At 25.0% G+C, this 9,432-nt stretch overlaps 1 long non-coding RNA gene across 1 annotated transcript in view; it reads right to left on the bottom strand.

Annotated features, from left to right (window-relative positions):
* LOC136084514 (uncharacterized) overlaps positions 1–1,167 on the bottom strand; it is a 4,783-nt gene extending 3,616 nt beyond the window's left edge. The window contains exon 1 of the long non-coding RNA XR_010640601.1: positions 938–1,167. This is a non-coding gene — a long non-coding RNA (uncharacterized LOC136084514). The remainder of the gene's footprint in view (positions 1–937) is intronic.
* Positions 1,168–9,432: the final 8,265 nt, after the last annotated feature.

The raw sequence follows: 9,432 nt of genomic DNA, 5'->3' as shown, positions 1-9,432 counted from the left end.
ACTTTTTCTCGATGATAAGCCAATATTTGACCTTTTTCAATATCGGTAAGGACCTTTCCTTTCGGCATTTGGTTAAGTTCAACTTAATTTCGACTCACAAGATAAAAAATACTACAGAATATAAGAAATTTGCCACAAAACTCGCAAAAACTTTAGTGCGTCTATAGAAAATTGCCACCTGAATATTAAAAATTTAATTATTTTAATACAATCAAGACAATTAATAATCAGATGCATAATGGATCATTGTTTTCTTACATACACTTATTCAAAAGTACCGTTAGAACAATTTTATTACCACTGTAACACTGTAAATTCGCCAAATTCTACGTGCGTCTATAGAAAATGGTCGCAGTGTATATGTATATATATATATATATATATTCAAGTGTTTTCAAAAGATCATACAAACTTAATGTATTTTCTAAAAAATATGTCCAGTTTTAGTCTTTTTTTTCTTAGAATTTCATTTGGGAATAACCCTGACCTCGTTTTCATCTTTTATGGTGAAACCTTTGTGAAAATGGTTTTATGTTTGCCAATTGTAATCTGATGTCGACCTGCAACAGTTTAAGGTCGGCAATTTATTGCCCACTTTAGTTTTCTTAATTCTGAAAATTTCTTAATTTTTTAATTAACTACCAACTTGAGTATTCCAGAATGTGTGTCAATTTCTTAGGCCAAGCTTACTCTCACTGAGTCAACTGTGACAGAAGACTTTAATACACAACTCATCTCACCAACAATCTGAATTAAACAGTAATAAAAAAAAAGCATACAAACAATTTTAAAAAGCAGAGGGTAATTATAGAATAACCCATTAAGACATTGGAGTTTTGAAAAAATAACTAGTCACTTTAGAAAGGATTTGTGATTTTGAAACACTGTTAGATTTTTTCCAATAAAAATATAAAATCAACAATGAAAAAAATCTTACCACTGTCACATTAGAGAAACGTGGGTATTTTTCTAAAACTGTTGCAATTCTATCAACTCTGTCAACTGAACATTTATTTACCCAGGTCCTTTTTTGAGTAAATTTAGCATCCAATTTCTAATAAGTTTGTTCTGGAGCATTTAATTAGATCATGTTATTAAAACATATATCATGTGTGTGTATAAAACATACACATGCATTTCATGGATATTTAGAAATAATACTATTACTAATCTAAAAAAAGTTAGCAATAACAATATTAAAATAGCAATAATATTATAAACAATAACAATAATGACATGAGTAATAGTAAAAGATGCTATAATAATATTACATATAATCATACCAAAAGCAATAATAATATATTACATATAGTCATACCAAAAGCAATAATAATAATAACCCACAATGAGCCCAACATTTTACAAACAGTATCTCTCCAAAAAAAGGCATAAAGACAAGTTTTAATATACTTTAGTGATTAAGATTGAATAAAAAAAAAAATTATTCCATGAATAAAATATGGTAAATTATTCCATGATATTGTGCATTAGTTTGTGATTTATGGTCGCACTAACTGAACAATGATTTAGGATATATAATTTAAGGTTACTAAAAGATGGAAGATAATAACAAGAACTTTTTATAGTAGTAAAGAAATTACAGATTGAGAGAGGTATGGTAACTTGCGTATGACTCGAGACAAATAGACAATTTAAAATATGTACAAGAGCGCGCAATTTAATAATTTTGGATAGAAAGTAAAAGATATTAGAATTCTTTAAGATATTCTTGAAGTTATATTATTTTAAATGTCTTGTTTTTAGATAAGATATTCTTAAAAAACTATTGGTTGATAAGTAGTTTATAGGGTATTTCATTGAAATTATAAGTGTGTATATATATATATATATATATATATATATATATATATATATATATATATATATATATATATATATATATATTAATACAAACAAGTTACAAGCAACAAGGTATACTACAAACAAAGAGGCGAATCCATTCATAATGAGTTTAATAAATTATTCACCATATACCGATAAAAAGTATTCCTAAATCAAAAAAATAACAATAGTCATCAAAAACTAACCATATAAACAGAAAGCTCTTTTGATTTTTATAACATTTTTATACACCTTATTTTAAAATACATTTTTACAGCAAAATTAAATTTAAGCAACAACTATTAAATAGTCAAGTATAATAAAAATAATAATAATAAAAAAAAACTTTTAATTTGTGCAGTTAGAAATTCTCAAAGTTTATTTCAAAAAAATAAAAAAATCACTCAATATTAGTAATATTAATTTGTAATACTATTACAACAACAACAACAACATCCAAAAGCAATATATTTACCAGAAATATAGATGTTTTACATAAGCATGTAACATGCTTATGTAAAACATCTTGTATCATGCTTATGTAAATCATGCTTATGTATAACATGCCATGTTATTAAATTAAAAAAAACATATGTTACATATGTTTTTTTTTAAATTGAGGCTATAAGAGAGTAAACAATCCAAACTGTGGAGTGTACATATTATGTACAGTCCACATTTTGGATTGTTCACTCTCTTATAACCTTAATTTTATTTATTTACTAATAAAAAAAAGACATTTATTTATTGAGTCAGGTCAATAATATGGTTGCAACATAAATTTTTACAAAAATAAACTAAAAAAACAGTTGCTATATAAAAAAAGATTATGTAGCTAAGAGCCGGTTAGCACTTGATAAGATGCATCAAAGGTACTCTTAATTTTTTTAAAAACGCCGACCTAAAAAGCGCGTCACAAGATTAGCGCATGCGTCGTTGCAAAAAAGTTTGATCTCAAAGACCTCGTGAATTTTAAGTAACCTTTTTGTATTTAAAACAAGTTCACTTTTTATTCTTGACATCAAAATGAATGAAAATGATTTGTGCCAAGATTTAGAAGATGTAGCGAGTGAAATTTTTTTTATTACTTTATTATTTATCTCGTATTAGTTTCTATTTAAGTATTGAGTAAGACTTTCACCTAATTTTTTTACCTAACTATAATAAATATAAGTCACTTAAATAAGTCACTTATACTTAATGTAATTAGTTTATATAAATGAATGAAAATGATTTGTGCCAAGATTTAGAAGATGTAGCGAGTGAAATTTTTTTTATTACTTTATTATTTATCTCGTATTAGTTTCTATTTAAGTATTGAGTAAGACTTTCACCTAATTTTTTTACCTAACTATAATAAATATAAGTCACTTAAATAAGTCACTTGTACTTAATGTAATTAGTTTATATATATATAATATATATATATATATATATATATATATATATATATATATATATATATATATATATATATATATAAATTGTAAAGACATACCTTATAATATGATTATATAATTATATAAGTGATAAGTCACTTATAAGTGACTTATATTTATTTTAATACCTTATATTATAATGTATGTCTTTACAATTTATATATATATACATACATACATACATACATATATATATATATATATATATATATATATATATATATATATATATATATATATACATACATATATATATACATACATACGTACATATATATATACAGTGGGGTGCAAAAAAAAGCCACACTAACATTTTCCCTTGATTTTACGTATATAATGTATAAGAAAAGCAAAACTAAAAAAATTGGATGTGGTTGTGAAAAACCTTGGACAAAAAAGGTATGTTTATATATACACTAATTTTTATTTAAATAAAATCTTTAAAAAACAGATTAGTACAAACGCATTTAATATTGTAGAAAACAACTACCAGATATAGACATTAGACAAATTATTGAAGCTGCTGACCAAGGAGAGTCTCACAGAAGCATTATAAAACGTTTCAAACGACAAAACTCAACTGTTAGTAGATTGGTGAAGAAATATAAACACACTGGCACAGCTGAAAGGTCTGTTAGAACTGGGAGAAAGCCTAAAACATCAAAAAAGGAAGATCGCTATATTCTTAATGCCGTCAAAAAAGATAGTAAAATCATGTTCTGAGATAAAACTAGAATTGAACCTTACTAATATCTCAAAATGGACAATATCTCGTTGAATAAAAGCATCCGGAGAGTTTTTTGCTGGAAAGCAAATAAAAAAACCTTTTGTTAGTGAAATCAATTGCAAAAAAAGATTAAAGTGGTGCATTGAGCACAAAGATTGGACATTTGAGCACCGGGCTAAAGTTATTTGGCGCGATGACTCTCCTTTTGTGTTGTTTCATAATAGTCAATCTCACTGCTGGAGATTAATTGGGGAAAAGTTCAACCCCAAAACGTGCAAGGCAACCATTAAACATGACAAAAAGATTATTGTTTGGGGTTGTTTTAGTGCACACTAAGTTGGTAAGCTTTACCGGGTGGAAGGTACCATGGACCAGCATTTGTACCACAAAATCTTAGTTTATCAACTTGGACCAAGTATAGAAGAACTTTTCCCTAATAATGACTACATTTTTCAACAAGATAATAATCCCAAACATAGAGCACGGTGGAATAAAAGATATCTGGAATCGAAATTGATACCAGTTATGTCTTGGCCAGCACAGTCTCCTGATTTAAATTCAATAGAAAATCTTTGGTCTATATTGAATAGAAAATTGCAATATCGTTGGGCAACAAATGAAGATGAACTGTTCCAAATTCTTCTTGCTAGTTGTAATGCTTTACCAAATGACTTATTAAAAAGACTTGTAGATAGTATGCCTTCTAGATGCGCAGAAGTCATAAGAAACAAAGGATGGCCAATTAAGTACTAATACGGCTAAAACTTGAACAACGCTTTACAAATCCTAATTTCTTTTCATTGCATGTAATGTGCAATAATATTATGTACATTTCTTTAAAAATTGTCCTGAATTACTACTATTATATGATTTAAAAACATTTTTTAATGTTTTTTTATCAAAAAATTGAGTGTGGCTTTTTTTTGCACCCCACTGTATATATATATATATATATATATATATATATATATATATATATATATATATATATATATATATATATGTATGTATGTATGTATATATATATACATACAGTTAAATATATACTCATATATATTACACATATATGATAGATATATATATATTTATATATATATATATGTGTATTTAGTTATTTACATATATACAAATAGTTAAATATATAGACACATATATTTATGTGTATATAAATATATATATATTATATATATATATATATATATATATAAATGTATATATATATATATACACATGTAATTTTTAATAAATAAAAAATATATGTTTTTATATATATAATATATAAATAAGGTTCATTATCATTTTAGATGCACATCACGTTATGTCAACATCAACTTCAAATTCAATTTCAGTTATGGAAACAAAGCACATTTTAGCAACATATGCAGATGTTAGTGCTAAAATAAAAGAGCATGAATTATTGCACACTGTTCATTACATTGTAGGTTTTACAAGAAGCATGGAAAAAAGCTTTGAAGGTGTTCTCTTTTTCAAATTTTAAATATTATTTTATAATAATGTGTTATATTGTGTTTACATGGTATAACATATGCTGTATACCTTTTACTGGTAAACAAAAGGAATGGAGTTGTTACACAAATTGTATAGTTATCTGGTTTATGAAATAAGCAATATTTTGTTCACTATGTATAATCTGCTGGATAATCTATTGTAAAAGTAAAAATCTTAAATATTGACAGCTGTCATATTTTAAGATTTTTATTGCTCTATTGTAGAAATTTTAGTTTGTCGAAGATACAAAATATGTCTAGAAACGTAAAATAATCTCATGGATAAACTAAAAAACTAATGGGGAAAACATTATTTACTTGTGGAAAATTATTTAAAGTTAGGCAGTAACCCTGTATTGACCTTTATTGCTTTATGCACCTAATTAAATATATATTTAGTGAAAAATTTTTTATAAAGTTTATTTTCATGTTAGTCAAATATACATGTAAGTATGTATTTTGCTATAACATTTGCTCTCGCTCTCTCTCTCGCTCTCTCTCTCTCTCTCTATATATATATATATATATATATATATATATATATATATATATATATATATATATATATGTGTATATATATGTGTGTGTGTGTATATATATATATATATATATATATATATATATATATATATATATATATATATATATATATATATATATATATATATATATATTTATATATATATTTATATATATATTTATATATATATTTATATATATATTAGCCTCTAAAAAGTTAATAATGTGATAAAATTTCCTCTTTAACTCCTCTTTCTTATTTTTTCATTTCTTGATGGTTGCATAATGTTCAAAATTCATGGTCTGCAAAACTGGTTAATGTCTGAAATGAGGATTGGGCTGTAAAAAATCTTTAAAAACTTTTAGTAAATCGATGCCATCTAACATAAAAAATGACGCTGTTGACCCCTGTCCAAACCCCAGTTATGTGGAAACATGGACGTTAAACCTATAAAAAAATCCTCTAATTTTTATTCAAAATTTTGTAGTTTTTCAAAAATATTCTCTAAATTAAATGCAAAATCTCCCTCTAAAATCCCCTTATATCCTCTTTTTCTTATAAAAATTTTATGTGGCCGCCCTGTAGATACAATTACAGCGAATAATAGTGTACTTTAGGAAAATTCCTTATTCAGGAATGCCTTATATTGTTATTTCTAATAAAGTTTTAGATTGTCACCATGGGTTTGGCAGAAATGTTTCAAAAAAATATGATTAGAAAAAAATAAAAAAAAACATGATGTAACTAAAAATTTGCTTATAATGGTGCTGTTTATGATGACACTCTATTGAATAACATTTTGTGCCTTATTGATTAATCCTAGTGGCAGTTCTATTTCCATGTTTATCGCTCTTTCGTCTTTGTCCATTATTTAAAAGTCTAGTTTGTTTGTTTTCTATCCTTAGTTTGAAACGTTGATTCTGACATGCACTGGTCGAGGAAATTTTAAAAATAAATTTTGTTTAACTTTATTTAGTAAATCACTAGACTTGCGCCTGAATTATCACCTTCCCCCTAGTAAATCATTAAAGTTGCATTTGAATTATACTCTGCCCCTAGTAAATCATTCAATATGAGATTTATGTTAACGGTGTTGAATGACAATGATAGAACTGATATAACTGTTATTATGTAGGTATATATTTTTTGTACTGTAATTGAAATTTCTAGAGCTTTTGATATATAAGTTGTAGGATTATTTCTTTAATTTAGGAACATTGGAAAAAGGCAACTGTCAATCTTACTTTAATTAGTATATTTATTGTCCAAAATATATTAATTTTAATTTAAAGATACAGTAATATTAATTTATATATTTTTTCAAGTTTAAACTTCAACTTTTTTATTCTTGCTATTTCTATTGTTTTATTTTATAAACTGGTATTATATATTATATTAAATTTTTATTAAAAGGATTATATTTTATTCGAATTTAAAAATGTCTTGGTATTATATTCTTTTTTCCTATTTTTTTAGTTCGTACTTGAGGTTCTGTCCTTCTTCATTATTTTTATTTAATTTCTCTACTGTTGAAATATGGTTTAAATTTAGTAAATTTTCATGATTTAAAATTTACTTTATTGATCATTTGCCAACAGTTTAGGTTGTAAAATTCTATTTAATACAAGGTAAGAATAACTTTGTTTTGTGGTAATACCACTAAACGTTTTTTTGTGATTATCAATATGTTAGTTTTTGTTTAACTTTATTTCTGTGTAACTGGATTTGTTATGGCTTTTCATAGCTTGTGATGGTATTGTTCATAACTGTTTTTATCATGGAAACAATAATTTTTTTCTTTACTTGTGGTAAAAAATAAAAATAATATATGATTTAAAAAATTTGTTTGATGTTAAAATGAAAATGATTTGATTGTAATATAGATACAAAATATATAGACATATTTTGTAATTTATTGTGCAAGATTAATATAACTACTCTAAATTACTTGCAAAGCTACTAAGCATTTCTTGATAGCAGTATCACTAAAGACCAGATTTGTAAATTGGATACTACTATAGCTTATTTTAAAACTTTGGTAAATTAATTAAAAAAAATTTTTGTAGAAATTAAAAGAGTGCAGTCTTGCAGTTTTTCGATCTCAGAAATTTTGAAAAAATATATATTGTTTTTATACTTATAGAGATTTTTTATGTTCACTATTTTTGAATGGTCTATCAGTGAATGAATTATACAAAATTTTGTTTACAGACTTACTTTTTCTTGCAGGGGCTATGTTCATCAAGGTTTGTAATGTTTCGTATTCTTATTTATAGGAAAGGAAATTGCTTTAATATTTGTTTTTGATAAATGAATTTCTGGAGAAAAAAAATTATACCTACTCTTCCTATGTTTCAAATTTATTACGGGCCTAAAGCATTCGTATTATACAAACTAATTTTAGACTAAAATAATCAGATAGTACTGTATAAATAAATTAAAACCAAAAAAAAAAACAAAAAAAAAACATAAAAAATGAATATTTTCATTAAACCATTTAAAGTAAATTAAAATGTAAAATGACTAATATTTCCATTAAAGCACATTAATTAAATTTAATTATATATAAGCTAAATATAAAATGAACTGCTGCACCACACTATATAAATGTAATTTATCATAAACAAAGACTAAAATGATTAATTTCAAATAAATAAATATAAACAAAAAACAAAACGAGTACCATCACTAAAACCAGAATAAAATAAATTTAATATAAAACTGATATTTATAGTATAGCATTTTAATTTAAACTAAATAGTAAAAGAATAACTACAATAAAACGTATATATCAATTTGCATATGTAGTAGTAGTAGTAGTATTTAAACTGTAGCAGTTAAAAAAACAGCGAGTTAGTCAAAACTCACTTTGACAGCTTTTGACAATCTAAAAATATACAAAAATTTTTTAAAGATAATAATGAACATATTAAAAAAAATATAGATATAAAGTTAGTTCCAAATTTTTTTTTTTATTTAATGCCAAAAATTTGTCCAAACTGTTTTTGAAAATGTTTACATTTCCTGACATGACTACTTCCAATTGCAATTTGTTCCACAAATTCACAGTTCTATTTATGATAAATTCATATCTTGGCATAAACTTGGTTTGCTCTCTGCTGTATTTTCTGCTGTGACCTCTGCATGATTTTGAAAATACTGGTTTGTTTAAAAGGTCTACTGCTTCAATCTCATTAAAAATCTTAAATATTTGAATAAGATCTCCTCTCTTCCTTCTTTCTGACAATGTTGTTAAACCAAGTATCTGTAAACGGTCTTCATACAGCAAGCTTCTTAAGTTCTTTATCATCCTTGTCACTCTGTGTTGCACCCTTGTTAATATTTCAATGTCACCTTCGCAGTTTGGTGACCAAACTGGCGCTGCAAATTCAATCA

The sequence above is a fragment of the Hydra vulgaris genome, chromosome 09 (assembly GCF_038396675.1).
Source record: "Hydra vulgaris chromosome 09, alternate assembly HydraT2T_AEP".
Lineage (NCBI taxonomy): Eukaryota > Metazoa > Cnidaria > Hydrozoa > Anthoathecata > Hydridae > Hydra > Hydra vulgaris.
Note: the sequence above shows the minus strand (reverse complement) of the source record. Positions and strands in the feature narration are given on the sequence as shown.